Here is a 21,075-nt window from a genome sequence, read left to right as displayed (position 1 = left end):
ACCGAGATGACATTACGAAACATTTAATAAAATAAATATAAACTTAAGACTGCTTACGTTGTACACTGGTTGAAAGCATCTGAATTGAAATATTATAATACTTAATACTATTCAAAATGGAATAACATTTCCTATTTATAATATAAAACTCTCATCAACTTGACCTACCTTCTGCATGAATCTCAAACGACACGAGCGCAACGTTAGCGCGCAAAAATCTAGGCCTTGTATATTTTAATTTTCTTAAGCGGCCAAGTAAGTGGTTGGCGTCTAGTTACAACGGCGAATATTAAGTGTTGGGCCGAGCCTAGTTACTACAAGAAATATTAATGACTGACCTAAATCTGAATAGGTATCGATAGAATCGTAATTATCATTATCAGTATCATCCGCTGCCTTTTAACGTCTCACTGATGAGTACTCTGATCATTGTGGGTGGTCTTACCGTTGAACCCAATGCCCAACCCAATTAAAATACAATGCTACGTCATACGCGAGGCCGCGTACAGACCATTGTGTATGGAATCTTATAAAAAACCTGGCATTCCTGGTGCAATGGTGTTTGCCTTTTTCTTTTTAAAAAGTCTCATAGGATAATTTCATTAATGAATTTTACCACACATCTGGGATAATAACTGGGCTGGTACTGACTAAATATTCTTTACAAACAATATTTAACAATTTTGGCACAACCCGTTACGAACTCAGGACCTCGTAATTCCTATTAGTATAACATGTTAACCACTAATGAAACGAGACAGTATCTTTTACTACTTTGAGGAGAAATCACTAGACCAATAAATAAGAACAAGTTACTACTTCTTATTCAAGAAATGACAATTCTACATCGAAAAAAAAATTCAATATGCATTTATTTCAAGTAGGCCTACTTTATAAGCACTTTTGAAACGTCAAGTTTGTCTGTTTGTGATGGCTCTACCACCGGTTCGGAAAGCAGATTATACCGAGTAGAGCCGGCAAGAAACTAGTTAGTATTGTTTTCTAACATCGACATTATTATAAGTTTGATGAGAGCGGAGCTGGCTGCTTCTAATCTACCTAGTCATTAAGAAATTCATGAAATGTATAGTACCCTCGCTTTATTAGATGTGTTTTGACACATTGTTTAAACGTATGCATGCATGGTAGGTCGAGAATTACCTTAGGAATCATGTTGTATACTCAAACCCACAAAGGAGTTCTGCACCTTTCGCAGACGATATGTAGATATTATTAATTTTTGACAGTTTATGGTAAGTCGAGCGCAATCGTTGTAGAAGTTGCGATAAGTTCTATACTATACTGTTTCATCTCTAATTTCCCACTCACGAATATACCACTGATCTACAGCAAAATATGACTGTATACAAAAATGATCTGTGAAAAATCCGATAACTTGTCAAATTGTGATAAGAATAATAAGTAGAGTGGCACGTTATAACTGGAAAATGATAGGGCGGAGAAACAAAGCAGTCGTGCAAAGAACGTGCCTTTTTAGCAAATGAAGGCAGCTTTTCTTTTTCATGACTATTTATGAACACGTATGCTTGCTTAGGAGAGGACGTAGTTAGATTTCTCCATGGGACCATTTGATCTCATGCCCCAAGATTATGCACAAAAACTTTTTACAAGAGATTGCGTTCTTTGTATTTTAAGTGTTACATTCCTTATAATGATGGATCTAAATCGGAGGTGCAATTTTTATAAGAAAACCTGCTGTTACCCGCGACTTTGTTCACGTGGAATAAGGTTTTTTATTCCCGCGGGAAATTTCTTATTTCCCGGGATAAAATGTAGCTTATGTTCTTTTCCACATGAAAGGCTTCATGCACGCCAAATTTCATCTAAATCCGTTCAGCTTTCACATTTATAATATTATATATACTAGGAGTGTGTTAAATTGATAGCTATAGGAAATATCAAAAATATATGTTTATTTAAATACATATACAAATTATTCATACCACCTGATTTTAACCTCCAACTCTCAGGCAAGCGCGGCCTGAGCGATTCACCAACCAAGCTACGGTTCCCAAGCCACCTTAAAGCTACGGTTGGTAGATGGCACTTTTGATGCGTTGATTATATACAACATGTGTACAGTGAGTAGTGATGGCGATAACTACATTCGTAAGCTTAAAACTAAAGCTACCCTAACTAACTAAAGGTTCCAAATGCGCCCTGCTCTAAGAAGAAGCCCACAACAAACTTAGCCGGGTGTTCTTTTTGCTATCACCATCTCACATTGTCATTTGAAAATATTTAAGAAGCAACCTGGTTAGAGCAATTGTTCACACCCAAGCTTTTTTATCATTTACGTTATCCTTTTAAATACCATGATAGTATTTTTCTATAAGCCTTCGCTTAATAAAAACTTTGAACTTTTTTAGAGCCATCCCCAATATATCAACCGGTAATTTATTGTAAAATTGTATACCGGTAATTTATTGTATAATTTCATTTAAATGAATTGCTTGTTTTGTGTAGTCTAGTGTACTGCACTGCAAGATTATTTTTGCTTCTAACGTTCAAATTATCACAAGCATATATTCTCTTAGATTTTCATATATTTCTGTGAATATGTATTCATTTTCGAATATGTATTATATAGTTTATATTCATATATATATAACAAAATTAACGCCCTCAATATAGGTATCAAATAAAGAGCTTAATTAGTAGAATAATGTAAAGGTATATTGAAAATCGGGGGGTTTTTTAATTTTAATTTCATATTTTTATTATTATAATCATTTATAAACATAAATTACGATTGGAATATAAAGGCACAAATAAACTAGATTAACTAATCATAATTTAATAAATAAATTATTATTTAAGTGGAGTCTGGAAGTAAAATGTACCAGTTTACTATCTCTTTTTATTTTTTTATTTAATTGACAATCAACAGGTTACAATAACTCTTATGAAACGAAACAAAACATGAAAAAACATATAAATGTAATATTTATATATATCATCCAGATTGTTGGGAATTATTTGTAACACATCGTCTGCGAACGGTGCAGAATCCTTTGTGGGGCTGAGTATGCGCTTTTAGAACATGATTACGAAAGTAGTTTTCTACCAACCAATGCAGAAGTTAAAACAAGTTTGTAATAGCGAAATTATAATACAATTGATGTATTTCTTAATGACCCGCAAGATAGAAGAAGATTGTAAAATATTGATGTTGGAAAAGAGCAACTGCCGATATTCTTGCAGGCTCCTTCTCAGTGAGGTTTGGCTTCCGAACCGGTGGTAGAGTCACTACAAATGGACAGACTTGAAAGTTCAAAAGTGCTTATAAAGTAGGCCTTCTAAGGTACTTCAAAGAAATGTATTTTTGTAAAATTTAACAAGAAATTTCAAAATTTTAGTGGTTAACTACACTGAAAAATCCTAAATTGCTTTGATTCTCAAATTTGAATGAAATAAAAAAAACAGTACGTACTATTAGTACCTACTCGGTTATGCAAAGCGATGACTAGCTAATTTTTATTTAAGTGCATTAAATTTAGATGTCCATTCTTTTTATTTGAGAGCAGTAAAATATTTGTTTGTTTTGATTAAACGGAACTGTAGCTCAGGTATGAGTCTTTCCTTAGCCAGTTTTATTTTTTCATATAATTTGTCAGATGGAATTATTGTTGCGTGTTATGATGAAGTAAAAATTATCGTTTTTGCTACTTGGCAGGAGTTACAAGTATGTCGGTACGGCGCCGGTCGACTCAACGACCTTGCCAATTTTATTGTGCGTTTTGAGACCTTGTTACATTCATTTCTGTGGCTGATGATCCAGTTCTACATCTCAGGGCATGAGATCTATGATAATACAAAGTTCTGGGAAAGTATTTATAGGAAAAGTAAATTAATGAATGAATAAATTTTTATCGGAGACTATTGATTTATTCAATAGTCTCCGATAAAAAGTGTATTCATTCACCACCAAGTTAGAATAAGAGGATACAGTGCGGTGGCCTAATTACTACATAACGATCTCTTCCAGGCAACCAAAAGTGTATAAACATAGTATTGATAGTGACCCTTCACTTGTTGGTAGATAGCAACGCTAAAATACAAAAGAGTTTCGTTATCTATTTCACTGATTTGGATACGGTTGTCCATTAAGATACCAAAAATCGTCACCTAATTATAATCAAGAATTAGGCTAAATAGTAGAATTTGCCTAATGTAAAAATAATTATCGAAATCAATTTTATTTGTTTGTTTTGAGTTTCAAACAAATAAAATTGATTGGCCCAAAAATAGTTAATTTGTTCGCTTGGACTTGTTATTTTATAAATGGTTTTCGGAACTTAAACACTATTTCTTTATTCAAATTGAACTTAAGAAAGCACTTTCGAAGCGGTAGTTTTCTTATACATTTTTTTAACTATGGATATCATTGTAATTTATTTTGCTCTTTTTCCTTGTCCTGTTATAGATCGGGTTTTTTTGCCAGATTTCCTCCACACTATTATATCCTATGTAATCATACAATAACAAAGATACTTAGTAGAATATTTAAATTTATATAACATTTAATTAATAAGTCAAGAAGTTTCTCTCGTATTTCATTACTAAACCTGAATTTAACATGGATATTATATCTCAAGATGGAATGCGCTCACCTGGATATCTGTAATTGGCTTGTACACTACATAATGCTGAATCGCTAAACCGTACGGCGGACCAGCTTAGCTATAACCCGACTAATTACTCGGTTCCTAAGCCGCCTGCTTGTGAGGTATAAACCATCAAAAGTTTTAATAAATCCATTACAAGCTGTAAACTTGAGCACCTGTAATTAGAGATTTTAAAGTAATTACTTTTTTATATAGTCGGTCCGAAATGGCCTGCTTAACTCAATTTGAATGAAGATTTCAGTTGTAATCTGCTAAACTAGATTAACTAAAAATAAACTTTGATTGAGTTCTAAATATCTTTTTATAACCTTACTTGGTGTGGATGAGTGCGGATTGCAAAAAAAATCTTAGTTTTTAATTTCCTTCTGCAATCGTCCATGCGCTTCATATATATCCATGAAATCTATTTATACGTACAATTATCATTTTATTTATCTTAGGTGAGTAATATGTAATAGTATTTATGGTGTAACTTAGTTATTAGCGCAAATCAGTCCATTACAAAGATTAAGCAAACTAAGTCGTTAAATGGATGGGTACTGAGCAGCCTGAATAGTTCATCGCTGCGTATTATATTACTGCCTACCATCGAATATACTACTTGACTAACTTTAAAGTCAAACTTTGGCCTGTGTAAAGTCTAAAAATTTTCGTTTTCATGAACAAAAGGGACGTGCTTAGCAGTAGGTCATTTAAGAATCATAATTATTTTGTTAATAGACTTAAGAAACAAAATAAAGATCAAAGTATCCCAAACTAAGATGCGATTAATTTTAACAAATCTCGTGGGAACCATCCCACGGGATTTGTTAAAATTAATCGCAGTTAATCATAACTACTTGTAGTTCAAGATTTTTAATTAACCTCCGACCCAAAAACGACAGAGCGGTATAAGATTGACATATTTTTGTTAATGTGTCCACCTAAATTTCAAATATATATTCTATTCAATATTCTATTCATTTCGGGATTAGGAGTCCATTTGTTAGAATTTTCTCACTAGTCAGATTGTCTGCCTGAACGGATTTACCAACTGTGTCAAAATGACCTTTCTTCTCACAAGTCTGCCTACTCGGCCAGACGGCGCCATTTGCATGCTTACACATGAGCGATTTGTCGTGACTGCCTGCGTTAGCTTTTCAAAAATCTCGCGAAAATGGTTTTTTCGCTTCATCCTTCTACAGAATGCAAACTATATCTGTGCCTTTCAAGATCATTGTATCGAAGTTGCTTGTGTATTTTTGAAATAAAAAGCATTTTATGTTATTCAACAGGAATTATGATTATGATGATAATGTTTGGATATATAATCATATTTTGATCGGCTAAACAAACAATTCTGTTGGTGTCTTAACGGCGGCTTTGTTGTGTATAAATGAAACTATGTGGGCGGGTGCCCCGCGCCCAAAAAAGATCATGTGCTGATCTACATTGAAGCTGTCGTAGGGCCCACTTGAAGAATGCCGGCTGTGTCAGCTGTAGTAGTATAATATGTAGTGGGGCAAAATGTAAGAGCTCTTTGGTCGAAGATAATGGTGTATCTATTTTATTTCCCTTATTATGCCACTAATTTTATGTTACCATATTTTATTCAATTCTACTCAATCCATTTTATTATATTTGATGCGATGATTATGTACACTTTTTTACCTAATCGTCGCATGTAAAAAATAATGTAACTTGGAAATGCCAAGTAACATTTTTCTTTCTAGTAAGTAATCCTAAGTTGGAATTATATAACTCATTATTTTTATTGATGTGGACTGTGCTCATTATTATTCGTTGACCTTCGCGATATGGCCCCGTCGACTCGCTGGGCCTCCAGGGGGACCTCCCGTTCGGAACCTGTGTGGTTTTCGCACAGTTCGGACGGAATTTTTTAAAAGCCGTAACAAATACGGATGAGGTTGCGGGTATCCGGCTCGTACAAATTAAAATATATTATTTTTAAAAGATAGCTTCGTGTCTGAACATCGTACTATCAGAAAATTATTTTTGTGTGAGACAGGCCATTTTTTGGGAAAATCTTTTGGCATTTTTTTATAAATCTAACGTAGGCTAGTATTATTGGTCTTTTTTATTGTTGATTTATTCTAATCAGTATCGGATGTTGAGTTGTAATATTTTATTTTCTTGTAACGGCGCCGTCTGGTCGGGAAGGACAGGCTTGTGGCTGGCAAGGTCAATTTGACGCGACTTTTAATGGCAATTTCTACGTTAAGCAGACGATCTGACGGCAATCACTGATAAATCATGTTCAAGCCAAAATTATATATTTTTATTTGAGCAATTATTGTATTAAATATGTGTATAGACATATATTCCATGAAAACCGCTGTAATGGCGGTGATAGCCTCGTGGTAAAGGCTTCACTTTCCCTTGCAGAAGAACGGGGTACTGAGTTCGATCTCCCGTCACGCACCTCTAACTTTTCGAAGTTCCGTGCAGTACTAGGATAATAATTACTGCCTCGTTGTTTTACTGGTAAGCATGTTTGGCTACGGATCACGAATTCTAGGAATTCCCAGGTTGTGCTAAAATTAGATATTGGATGTTTCTGTCAAGAAATTCTCAGTAAGTTAGAAAATTGAGGTTGTGCTTCTGAGAGACGTCGGTCTCACTCACTGATTTTATATTAGTTACTCAGAATTTAAGATCGTTATCTTAGCTACGAACACAGGTGATGGGTGATGGGTCTTACTCTATATCTCTCGCGGACCTGCCTTTTAGTGGGTCATCATAAGACTTTTATTTATGATGACAAAATGTTAATGCCAAAAACATATTGATAGGATTTTAGCATATTTGTCTAAAGAAGTTAGAGATAAAGTCCGAAAATGATATCTGAGTATGTAATCGATGTTTCTTTTCTTAAAAAGTTAAATTGTTTTTTTAAGAATCCTTAATATAATGTCAACTAACTCCTACTTAACGGGTGGACCGATTTGGATGAAACTTTTTGTTCATATAGAAATATACACAAAAAGTTCGGTATAATATCGGTTCCTCGAAAGTTTGGTGACGCTGCTGTCAGTACGTTATGTGGTGCTACCATAATATAGTAATAATTATACAATGTTTCGTTTTCTTCTTTGAAAGGTCAATTTACTGATAGTAAACAATCATATATGTTACGATATCTATATCGTATTTTAAAAAAAAAGATGCCTAGTAAATATAATAATTATATAGAGCGGATTTGCATCCTACTTGTCTCCATTTCCTGTGATTGCTCTTAAAAGGAAGTTACCAGGGAAGTTGCTTTTACGGTAACTGGGAAAAGGAATTCGAGTTATCGCAGTAAACTAGCGCTGCACGGGTAGTTCAATTAATTAGTAACGTTTATTGGACCATCCGTTGTTTGTTCGGAGTTATTATTGTGCCTCGGAAAATATCGTCTTCTTGGAATCTTAAGGTGATGTTACAGTATAAATACATATAAAAATCCCTTTATAACACAAATATCTTTTAATAGCTTAAATAAAAAAAATGCACAATACTGAAAACTGGTGCGTTCAGTTACGGGGATCAAACTAGCTTACCCTGAAAGGGGTGCCGAAGTTGTAGCACCTAGGCTACAGCGCATTAGATTATTTAAAGAAGAGAGATTCGTAGGTAGTAGGGGGTACTGGTCTCGAGCTTGACTCTTTGCATGGTTTTTCCACACAGCTAACTGGACTCAGAATTTAAGCCCTTTATAGAAGAGCTGTGGCGACACCTGTCCGGTGCCGACATTGTGGTTGCGCACTCGTGTGGGATAATCACTGTAATTGCTAAGGCCGCCTTTGGGACCCATTTGAAATTAACTCGTACTTTAGTTTTTTCCTACTTTGTTTTACGCTTATCGTTAAACATTTATCGCAGTGTTTATGTACGATATGAATTTCTGTGGTAAAGTTTCCTATCGTGGTATAAAGTCCGTTAGTTGGGGTGACAATTCCAATGTCGTTCCTTCCGTTATAACAACTTTCGTTTCATGTATTTTCCGGATGACCTTGCTAGGCCGGGAAACGGATTTTATGCTTGAGTTTCCTTATTAAACCCAATAGTTGATAGTATTGTGGGTCGGTAGGTATTGTGAATTTTCATTGATCGCAGCACTGACGCAGCCCAAATGTTAGTCACTCTTTTATCGTCGGTGCTTAACGTCTAATAACAATTAAAGATCGGGGGGCACGGCAGTGCCGAAGCAAACAATGCCGTACCTTCTTTTACTAGAACCATTTCACCGCATTTTCAGGCCCCTAAGTCTAAGGTTCCATACTGCGATTTCTTTATTATGTATCACAACAATGTCAAGTCACACAATATTAACTATAGTAATAAAGAAATCGCAGTCAGGAACCTTAGACTTGGCACGACTTTATATAGATTTCATTTCCTTTTAGAGATAAACAATCAGCTCCATCGAGACTTAGCTAGTTTTTACTGAAAGTTTTTGGTGGGATTATTTTTACAGTAAACTACATGTGTTTAGAAAGTAAGACCTATCTATCGTTTATATAACTAAGAGGTTATAGAACATTATTTCTGTTTAATTTAAAAACCCTTCAGTGATCCTCCGCATTATTAATCTCCCATCTCATACAAGAAAGAAACTTTGGAAAGGAGTAAACGTATTATTCTATACTTCTAGCTGTTTAACTACAGTAAACTCTAGATCGATTCAGCCGCTACTTTACCAATAAGGGTAAATATACATCTTAACAATAGTTTTCATTAATATTATCTTAGGTTTAGATGTATTTGCTAACTTAGTAATATTATCTCATATTGTTTTGAAACTTAGCCTAAGGTTGATAGTAAGGAAGGGTGTGTCAATAGCCACGGGGATCAAGATTGACCCCATGACCTTTTAAGTTTGAAGTCTGGCCTTTGCCCTCACAGCTATAAAATGTTTTCTGCGTGACTGCTGTGATAAATTTAATATTAAATCTTGAGATAAAGTTTATTTTAATCCATTAGAATTTAACCTACCTTTAGACTACGTCTAAAACTTCGAGAATTAACATGACGATGAAATTGGCGTTATATAATGTACCGAAATTCTTATCAGCTATTAATATTTGACTTTGAACTAAGATTTCCCGCTATAAGAATGCAGATAAATGCAGATAAAAAAATGCAAATCATCAAAGGTTTATGATACCTAAATAATTTAATGTAAAACTAAAGATCTGGCGTTTCAAAAGTTCTCGTTATATTATTATTTTCGATTATGAATTAAATTACCAACTTATAACTTATTTTACCCATGGAGATAGCAATAGCTATTATGATTTTACCTTCCTTAAATACCATAAAACTCTTACTTTCATCGCACTGTTGTGCAAAAACCTTAAACAGATATGATACATATTTCTGAAACTAGGAACTCTCATCAAATTATAAAACTTTCGCAAAACAGTTTTTCTTTAGTACCTACCAATTAGTAACATATTTGTGGTATTTTCCAACGAAATATAATTATGTTAATTAAAAAAATGCGTTGTTGGGCTGAGTTCTGGGTCACCCTTTGATGTTTATCGTAAAAGAAGCGGTTTGAAAATGCTTTTATTTTTGTTTTTATATTTTTGAGTTATTTAATAAAATGTTAGTAATTAATATTAAAATGTTATTGTCGGTGAATTTTGACAACACTTTAATATATCTAAGAGATAATTAGGCAAAGCAGATCATCATCCGCCCCGTAGTGGGCCAGTAATTGGTTGATATGATATCAACCAATTACTGGTCCACTACGGGGCACGGGTCTCCTCCCACAATGAGAAGGGGTTAGCCATACCGTAGTCCACCACGCTGGCCTATTGCGGATTGGTGGATTTTTGCAACGCGGGCTTTTAATTAATGGCCAGGGCCAATGGACAGACAGAAAGATCATATGACTAATTAAAACTTTTCCGTTCTAAAAATCTCCAAGTTCATATTTATTATTCTATTAAATCTATGAAGTTCTTCACAGTAAAACAGATATGTTATTGTTTACCATTTATTTTCTGATTAAATGGTAAATAGAAAGACGCCCAGTAAAGTTTTTGCTATTTATGTAGGGATTACAGATTATTTTGAATATTTTAAGCCATTGAAATTCTCATGGAAAGCAGCTACGTAAATTTTTGGGTTGCCTTTTTTGTTGAAATCGGTCTTGTGGCTATCTTGTATATATACTTATACCTAATAAAACTGTAACAGGTCAAATTCGCTTTTGCAATTGGCAATGTTTACGTGATGGAAGGTTTCAAATAACAGATAGTACAGAAGCACTTCCGGTTATTCACACAACGCTATCTTGTCTTTTCATTAACAGTGATTGGTTACCTCTTTTAACTGACTAATAACGACGAAAGTCTCATGTAATCTATGAAAACATGATGTCTATGGATTACTGCACTTTTAGAACCCTACCCGCTTTGAACGATAAGTGTAAATAATAACCCCCTTTGAAACACAGAAGGAAACAGAAATCATAAAAGGTTTAAGAGTACAAGGCAGCGTCATCTCACTTTCATTACTGACGTAAACAGTCATGTTGGGGAGAGAATACAGATTGCTGTTACATTTTCGCCCGTTCAAAGCTGCATTTGCAAAGTTGTCGCAGTTCTGTTGGTACCATAATGCATACTTTGGCGCATGAGTTACGCTAGTCGCCCTTTTCAATGCATTTTAGGTATAGTATTCGGATATGAAGATTCCAAGTTAGAAAAAAGTTTTTTAACAAGTTTTTAAAAAAAGAAAAAAGTTAGAGAAAGTTTTAGAGCATCAGCCAACTACTGTAGTAGTCGATAAGTAAAGTAATGGTGGAAAGAATAAACATCTTATCTTGGATGTAGAATTTAAAGCATTGGAACCTAAGTCTGTATTCTGATTAAATGGATCCATGTTTTTTGTTTGTACTTGCAGTAAACTAACATAAAGTAATAACTATTACCCATAAGTTCAAGATGTTTGGAACATTATCCTCAGCCTATAGTTACACAGACACAGACTCCTCTCATATAGAGAAGAGGGTTTTAGAGAATCGGCCAACTGCTATAGTAGTCGGTAAGTATATATAGTATGTTGGAACGAGTGAACATTTTTTCTTGGATGAAGAATTTAGAATGTTTGAGACTAAGTTTAATCACTGAGGCATCAATAGTGAGAATGACGCAATTTTTTGGGAACAGTGGTTGTTGTTTTTATGGCACAAAAGATGTTTTGATCTATTTTTTTATATAATTGATAGGCTTGCTTTTAGCGACAATCATACGCGAAGCGCTGAAGATGTCTTGGTTGGAGTGCGCTCACCTAGAAATTGTCTATTCAGTGCTTCCAGGCAAGGTACTCAAGCTATACCTGTCAGGAAATACGGATGGCGGGAGGGTGTTTTACAACTTCATATCAGAAACGTATATCTCGTTTCTGTGGCAGAATGGGCACCTCGAACAACATTTATAAATGTTTATATCTTTCGGCTGTTAACTTTTGATGTATTCTTAACATATTAAAGGATATCATGAAGATTGACAGCTGCTTAACGGGTCCAGCTAACAGATAGCTGGACCCGTTAAGCAGCTCATGATTTGGACTAAAATAATTGGATATTGTTTTTCAATTGTGTTCTTAAAAAGGTATTAATTCACTTTGTAGATAGTCGTTTAATAGTTGACATCCTCTTAAAAGAAGTGTACTAGATTAGACGTTGTCGTGGTGTCATTAATTGTTTTATTTTTTACCGGAGGTTTTTAGAACCACCTAACTGCTGAAGCAAAATATGCTTCTAAAACGCGAAATTCTGCAAAAAATATAAAACTATCCTTTAGGCTACCTTTAGCTCTACAACGTAGCCATTAGGTATACAAATACATAATAGGTATTTAAACGTAGTTTGATTTTCCGGTAATAAAAAATATGATAAAAATGTAAGTAGTTCTAAAAATGGAAGCTACTTTTGCGCCAAATTTCATTCGGTTTCATCAGCGTTTTAGCTGTAACTCTCCCGTGGGACCTCATAACGGGAAAGACAGTGTCCTATCTGGTTTCTCGTTATTTCCTTTAATAAAAATTGTCAAACCATTTTTAAACGATGTCGATTTCTAAATCCTCCTTTATTCCAATTGTTTTAAGGTGTGCTCTGCAATAATGCATCCAGCTCCAGCTTTATTTTTGCTTAGTTTTTGTAAGATCCGTTGAGCCGTAAAAAGGCAACAGGCAGAAATAATAAATACACTTAAAACATTAATATCTCAGTAGAAATGCAATAAAAATTTAAATTGAAAATAAAAGGATACAAACACTAGTAGGTACAAAATCTGGAAATAAGAATACTTTTTTTTTTCAAAATGCTCGCCGCACTACCTTTACTGACGTAGCAAGTAATGACACTTCTCTCATTAAGATCGTTAACGGTTTGATGAATAAATTTCAGCTCACTATTGACTTCATCATACAAAAGATCCAACCTCTGAACCCGCTCATGCGTTTCATAATGGGCTTGGGCCGCTTTATTCATGCAATACCTACCAATTATGCTTTTGTTTTTCATTGAAAAACAATATTCTGCTATAGACGGTTCTTTCTCACGTCCGGGCAAAGGCCTACGTCCTATCTATACTTTATTTTAGATTCTACTACAAGTTAGCCCCTATCTAACCTGGTGATAATTGATGATGCAATCTAAGATAAACTTTTTTAAGAGCATAGTAGTTATATTAAACCCATACTCGCAAACGATTTATACACGGCGTCGCCGGGACGCAAAATCGCTTGATTGCACATTTTTGTGCTGTGAGGTGTTATCTATCCACGGCCAAAGTCTCCTGGCTGACCAGACAAGAGAGAATGGAGAAATAATAAATTCCTACTTTGCTGATCGAACTAGGGACTTCCCACTTATAAGACTCATAGGGCTCATCACTGCGTCAGGGAGGCCATCAATTTATTTATTTATTATTTATGTACCATAAATTGTGATTGTGAACATAAGATACATGAAGTGTACAAAGAAAATTTTGGTATGAATAGATAGATAAATAATATAATATATAATGTATATATATTGTCGACAAATTTTATCACCTATTTTTATAAAATAGTTAAATTAGATTAATTAAATGGATCTAGTAACAAGTTATTATTTTAGCTGTAATATAAAATTTTGCGCAGGTGAAGTGGTTAGTGTAAAATTAATCTACCCTCAATTTACGCGAATAGATATCTATCTTTCGTGAACTTAAAATGTTTTTAAGCATTGTTAGATTTTGCTAACGGAGGATTGCATTTACAATTCTAGATATGTAGGTTTAATCATTCACATTGAAAACATTGATGGATGAATTAAAAAGTATACTTAAGTCTGAAATCGAATGGTAGAAAAACATACTCACTTTTTATAAAATAACCCAGTTTCCGAAGTACTTACGTTACAAATAAAAAAATAATTATAAATATGTGTGTAACATTGAAAAAAATATTCGCTTGAAAAATTAAGTTAGATGATTTCACGCACTATTAAAGTAAAAATACTCGGCGAGCATCCATACTCGTCTCACATGTCCACTATAACGAGATCCACGGTTCATTTAAAAATAGTGCTAAACAAAATGGAATAGAGTCGCGTTATTTTACTATAGGAGTCATGCATAATTGGATGGCCGGATGGTTGTTTTACGACGAAACGGGGGCATCTTCCGAGCTGTCGCGTTGCCCCCCGTTCTAATTATACTTTTCTAAAGCCAGTGCTGCTACCTAGTCCGTTCGCTTCTACCGCTTACGGAATTGAGGCCTATGTAAGTACCTTTTAAGTTGTAAGGGACTGAAATTCACCCGTATTATGTTTTTGTTTGACGCTAGTTAAATGTGCTCATATAAATGTAGTGATATGTGTTATAAAATACGTTTGTCTCTTTCCATTTGATAATGTACCGGGTTTTACTCGTGTAAAATCGTATATAGAGCATTTTCTGTTTACGTACACAATCAATAGAATTATGTGTTTACATTGACAATGTTAGAGTGAGATAGTGTATAGTAGTACAATTGTAGTAAAGTGATATTTCGTTGTTTTGTATCTATTACAGTTTTAATCTGTACTAAGTATTTTTTATTATTGCTGGCTAATCTCCATCTGGCATTCCTGTTCTGTGTTAGAGGGGGATGGACGTACGTGACACGAAACGAGATTGTTGTCGCCATAAGGTCGCGATTATATTAGTTATTGGGTTTATGACGAGAATAGGATTATGCCATCCAGTTGGAATTCATGAATAAGAACACTTGGAGGCTAACTTAGAATACCATTGTTGAATAGTAATTTGAATTATAGTTTTTGCTTAAAACTTCTCTATCATCTACAATATTTAGTAAACAGTTTCATTCGGAATAAGAATGTTTTTTTCTCGAGATGAGACCTTGGCAATCAATCAAGGTCTAAAAAACTGCTCATCGATAGCACAGTTTCCAAGAGCGACTTTTTTTTTTAATAGAACGGTAACTTAAGCCTATGGTAAAGGCTGGTGTTGTTGGGTTCGATTTCCGGTCGTGGTGAATATGTTTGATGTTAAGCGAGTACGACTGATGTGGAATACCAAAATAAACTTTATAAAAACTAACCCGATACTGCGAAAGTTAGCTTTTCGCAGTATCCAAAGTAAGCTGTCCAAGCTTAGAGAAATAACTATTTCTAGTCGTGAGCATCTTCGGCTGTGTATCATGAGAGCCAGGGTTCTATTCTCGGGTCGTGCAAATATTTAATAGGTATCGGAGAAACTCGTATTAGAGCAGTCTTTTGTCGAGTAGGACGTTTCGAAGTTAGTTACCATCCTACCGACAAAGGCATGTCGCCGAGTTATTAAACATTCCTTAATGATACCTCGAACAATAAAAATACATATTAAATCCAATGGAAACGAGTCGTTATAGTGGGATAATTCGTATCGTTCGGCTGGATGATCACCACTGTTTGAACATATCTATTACCGGCTGACTACAGGGAACAAGTCCCCTCCGTCATTGAGAAGGCTTTACGTCGTAGTTTACCACGCTGGCCCACCTGGCTGGCCTACCTGGCTGGACTTTTAGAACATTATGGACAGCTCTCTCAAGCATGCAGGTTTCCTCACGATATTTTGCTTCATCGTTGAAATAAGTGATAATTGCTCGAAACGTTAAAAGTTAGAGGTTCTTGCAAGGATTCGGTCCCCACGTAATTGAAGCCGGAGTCCTAGCCACTGGGTTATCACCGCTTCTACGTTCTTCACCGCTCCTGTTTGAACATTCACAGTTAACTCATTAACGGCCAATGGATCTCAAATCGAGTGATCTGCTATAATTGACTCCGATCGCGAATTGCTGATTAACAGATATATGGCGTAATGCGGATACAGAAATTGAAGTATTCTTTGGAAGGCTTCGGCCCAGGATAACTAGTATCGTTTATCGTATCCTTTATCGTTTCGGACGTTGTCGCTTAGACACCGATAAAAGGTGTGGATTTAATATAATTGCCATATCCTTAACTGGTTAGCTCGTTACCATCTTGTATTGCATCATTTCTTACCAACAGGTGAGATTGCAGCCAAGGGTTAAATGTGTGATTGAAAAAAAAAGATCAAAAATCCTAACCTTCGTGGGAAGATATTCTGTAGATATTATAGGTTAAAGATAGCCTCTAAGTGATATTTAGGCTAATGCAAACGAGTAGCTGATCATGGGATCATCACCTGACCCACTGGGGTCAGGTCTCCTCTCAGAATGAGAAAAGTTTACGCCGTAGTGTAGTCCACCATGCTGGCAAAGTTCGTATTGGAGACTCACACGCCTTATAAAACATTATGGATAACCCTGAGGTGTGCCGGATTTCTCACGATATTTTCCCGCATAGTAATTACAAATTATATTATTTGCTTAAAATACCCATAACTCCGAAAAGTTAGAGGTGCGTACCGGAGATCGAACACTCAGAAAATAGCTAACGACTTCCTAACCATTACTTTATTAGTTTATCAACCCTTATATAGGAAACTAGCTGTTGGCTACATACTTCGTGGGAACCGTTCGTTTATCTTGGATAAAAATTTACTTTCCGTCCTTTAAGCTAAATACATAACTCTAGGTACATATACTCCAAATACAACTACATAGTCTCCAGCACCGACGCAATGTTGCCTGTTTATTGGATTTTTACCGGATATACTTCGGTGACTGTGCTCAGGAACTTCACAATTTTGTTCCTCCTTCCCCGTTCTACCACAGAACAGCGAGACACCGTGAGTGGTGGCATCCTTATGTGGACACGCATGAAACGTTTTTTATCCACGTTTCTGATACGTACCACTAACATATGGAACGCCCTCCCGGCAACTGTGTTTCCTGCCACGTTTAATTTGAGTACCTTCAAGGCTAGAGTGAATAGGCTTTTTCTAGGCAAGCGCGCTCCAACCTAGACCTCATCATTGCTTTCTAACGGGCATGACTGTCGTCAAGCGCTCGCCTATTGTTAAAAAAAATTAAAAAACTTTGTAAGATTTTTTAACGTTATTTTATTTTCATAGAATAATTGTAACTTTGATTAATATATTTTAATACAAGGTGTGCTTATGTAACAAGTCTAAAGTTAGGTTTCGCCTTGACATGGTAGTTTTTATTACAATTGCGTGTCACATAGTACTAAACTTCACATGTTTATAAAATACTGGATTTTTTTAAACTCTAAACTATAAATAGATTTTAAAAATATGACCTACTATATTAATATAAAACAATAATACATTAACGTTTATTCTAACAATAAAGATATCGAGAGAAGGGTCACAATAAAGAACGTTAATATTGTAATCTTCTCTTCGAAGAGATTCTCAATTCGACTGTATGTTTTTTTTAAATATTTGCTACGCGATTACCGCGCCAGTTATACGCCGATTTTGGTGATTCTTTTTTGTTTGGTATATCATACCTCAGTGGTGATCCCATTTTAATTTGGTGAAGATCTATTTGAGGGGTCTTGGAAACATTTCGGGAACTCTTCAAATGTTGTAGAAACACCAAACTGCTGATGAATACCAAGTATGGCCGTCGAAACTATACAATAATAAGTATTGCACTGGTTGCGCTTTGATTATGGTATATTGTATGGTAAAGTTCCGGAAGAACTCCTCAACCATTAACACACACATATACATAGTTACATAGTTGAACAGAGCTGAGTTTTGTAACAACATTTTACACCTGAAGGAATTGTTAGTGACTATTAGCTGCACCCCAAATCAGATTCTTAATAAGTATACGATATAGAGTTCAAATTGGTTGGTTTTGGTTATAATTGTATCGGATTATCTTGCGTAGTAAGTAACACAAAGGTCTTTTAATAGTATTGCTTATTCTCTCTCACTTCAAGGGGTAATTTTACAAGTTTGAATTAATGTTTTAAATAATATTTGGACTTAGTGTTTATCCCCTTATATTATTATTAGGGTTGCGAGATAAGCATGATTTATCATCAATTAATATTAAGCGTATATTGTTTTTGTCACGCGATTTTTTGCTTATAATAGCTTTTGTGTAGCAAAAACAAAGTTGAACAAATTTAATGTCTTATTATTTATTTTATACGTACGTTGATTATTATCGTTGCAAAGTTCCCAATTTGTTATTCGCTGTAAAAACTCGTGTAGGTAAAGAAAGATAATAATAAACCTCAAAGAGCTTCCACAGAGCTTTTGGTAAGATGAAATATGTAGCATTGATTGGTATGTTTTGTCACAGCTATTCAGAAAATGGGGACTCGTTGTGAACAGAAAGTATTTTTAAGGTATAAAAATTTTCCCCTCAGGTATTGTTTCTTGAGAACTTTTCATCTTTGAAGATACCTCGCTCCCTTCACAAAGGCAAGAAACACGTGTATATCATGTATATGACTATTATAATATCGACGTCACTTGGTCAACATAATGTGGGTCATAGTTCTAAATGAAAACAGCTATACCAGTCAGGTGTACTTCAAACAAAATAGAGTATAAGTATAGCTGGGTTAATTTAGAGCTATATGTATCCCGGGGCTTCGTCCGCGTATAATTTTTGTCACTTTCTTTACAAACTTTTGTGATTCTCTATAAACTATCACACGCTATTTTACACAATAAATTCTCAACCCTCCACGTTAAAACGCTGTCCAGGGTCAAATTATCATATTATGTAGCTAGGTGATGGCCCAGTGGTTAGTACTTCGACTTCACTTTCGGGAAAAAAGACGAATGACGTACGCAAATTCAAGCTAAAAATCAAGATAATTGTTATGTTTATAGTGTATTGTATAGTTTGTATTTCACTACAAGTCCGATTATATCTTGAGAGGTATATAAAATAATTACATTGATTCAAAAAAAAAAACATCAAGTTTGGGGTTAGCTTATTTTTCAAATATTTAAATAGCATTAAATACTTTTATGTATAGGTAATATCCTTTACATAAAAGTATTTAATCCAAAAAGTGCTAATGTTCATAACCGTGCCCTTCATTACCGTCGTTTATTGTATCCTTTTTATGGTCGCGGTAGTGAATGAAAAATCTCGGTAATGACAATTTAAATTATATCGCCTGCACGTTGGTATAGCTAGTGCTTGGTTCAGGGGGCCGAGTTCCCAGGACGCACCTCTAACTTTTCTAAGTTCCAATATATATATTTCTTCCATTGACTATTTTAGTTAAATGTAGAATTGGTAGGTACATTACAAATTATTATATTTATAAACATTTAGTAAAAAGTTATCATTTTAACACAATATTCGGAAGCTTTAATTTTGTTTTCTATGCATGAAGTTTAAAATTATGATTTTTCTCTTGATAGTTTAATTAATATAACAATTTCCAAGAAGGATAAATAAGAATAATAATCCAAATGAGTGGTTAAAAAAGCTCAATTAAATGATAAATGAAACCATAATGAAATGAAATGGCGACTCGAAATAGATTGAACGAACGGTCTCTATTAGATTGTTAAGTTTCTCATATGGCTAATTTTTTATGGTTGGTATATTATATAATATAGGTCATAAAAACATTTAAATCTTGTGACCTTTAGTAAAATTTAGACCTTCATCTATTTTTGACTATCAAATGAAATTGCCTTAATCTCACGTTTTGAATTGTTCTGTGTATTTCATGTCCAGGTGATGTTTATTTATGTAAACAAGGTTTTTTATGCATTTAATTGTTATTTGGCGCGATAAGTGTCGCCGAATATTATAACCATTGTATTCTTACCTGTTACAATAGGTAAGCAAGTCTAAATAGGTTTTATAGCTATTGTATTCTTACCTGTTATAACAGGAAGGGAACTCTAAATAGGTTAGGTTAGGTTAGGTTAGCCGAGCCAGAAAGAGGCTCAGGTGGTGGTATAAAGCCTGGGCTATCGTCTGGCAGAACCCTTTTTGCCCCGTTTATCATTTCGTAGCCTACGTTATAAAAGCTATATAAGCCCAGCCCGATCAGTCGAGTTCTTGATCTGCGTGCTGTTGCGTGTTTAGATCTGTCTCTAATGTATGTGTTTATGTCTGCTATTGCTGCGTTAAAAATTGAATTATTAATAAACCCAATATTTATTTTTTCATTTATAATATAACTAGGAAATTACAAAACACTGTGAAAGCTTGCCGCAGGATAATACGGGTATGATATGAATGGAAAGCTTAGTATAATTAGTAAACTTTGCCTGTACCTATGTTATTTTAATATTTTAGACTTATGCAACCCTAGTAATAAGTCGCCTTAAAATATACTACGCAATATGTGGTTAACGCGGTTGACGTTACAGTTAGTATGTTTATTTATATACCATGTAACAAAACATTATAAATAAAAAGTCGATATAAAATAATAGAAACGGACATAAATTAGTGATATCTATCTGCATATAGTCTGAGAAAAATACAGAAATCCTTTGTGGGGATGGATATATGCTTTTATAACATGATACCGAAGGAAATATTAGATCTACCTTTATACAATATATTAAAACATATTTAATCAATCGTGGTTACTACACCACTGATGAATTCCTTAACGACAAGAGTTCTTGGAAGCAAGCTACTCCACTCTTATCTCTCACAATAAAAAAAAAATCTAAAGATTTATACACTATAAAATGATGTTGGAAAAGAGCAAACTGCTGAGTTTCTTGCCGGCTCTTCTCGGTGGTGTCTGACTTCCGAACCGGTGGTAGAGTCACTACAAACAGACTGACTTGACGATAAAGTAGGACTACTTGAAATAAATTAATTTTAAATTATGAATTTTGTTAGCTAATTATTTAAAAAAAAACATTCTAAAAATAATTCAACACGGTTTCTCTGACAATCTCCAATGCTACGAAAGCCCGAAAATCCCCGACCTTGATACGAGTATATAGACCCTTATATCCACTAAATATTTATTTGGCTCATTATTCCAAGC

General features: G+C 34.5%; 1 protein-coding gene across 1 annotated transcript in view; it reads left to right on the top strand.

Annotated features, from left to right (window-relative positions):
- The window catches only part of LOC120632871, a 137,387-nt gene that overhangs the window by 84,287 nt on the left and 32,025 nt on the right, over positions 1-21,075 (top strand). The gene's annotated exons all lie outside the window — the stretch shown is intronic.

This window comes from Pararge aegeria, chromosome 20, assembly GCF_905163445.1.
Source record: "Pararge aegeria chromosome 20, ilParAegt1.1, whole genome shotgun sequence".
Taxonomy (NCBI): domain Eukaryota; kingdom Metazoa; phylum Arthropoda; class Insecta; order Lepidoptera; family Nymphalidae; genus Pararge; species Pararge aegeria.
The sequence above is the reverse complement of the archived record's forward strand: the minus strand, read 5'-3'. Positions and strand labels throughout refer to the sequence as shown.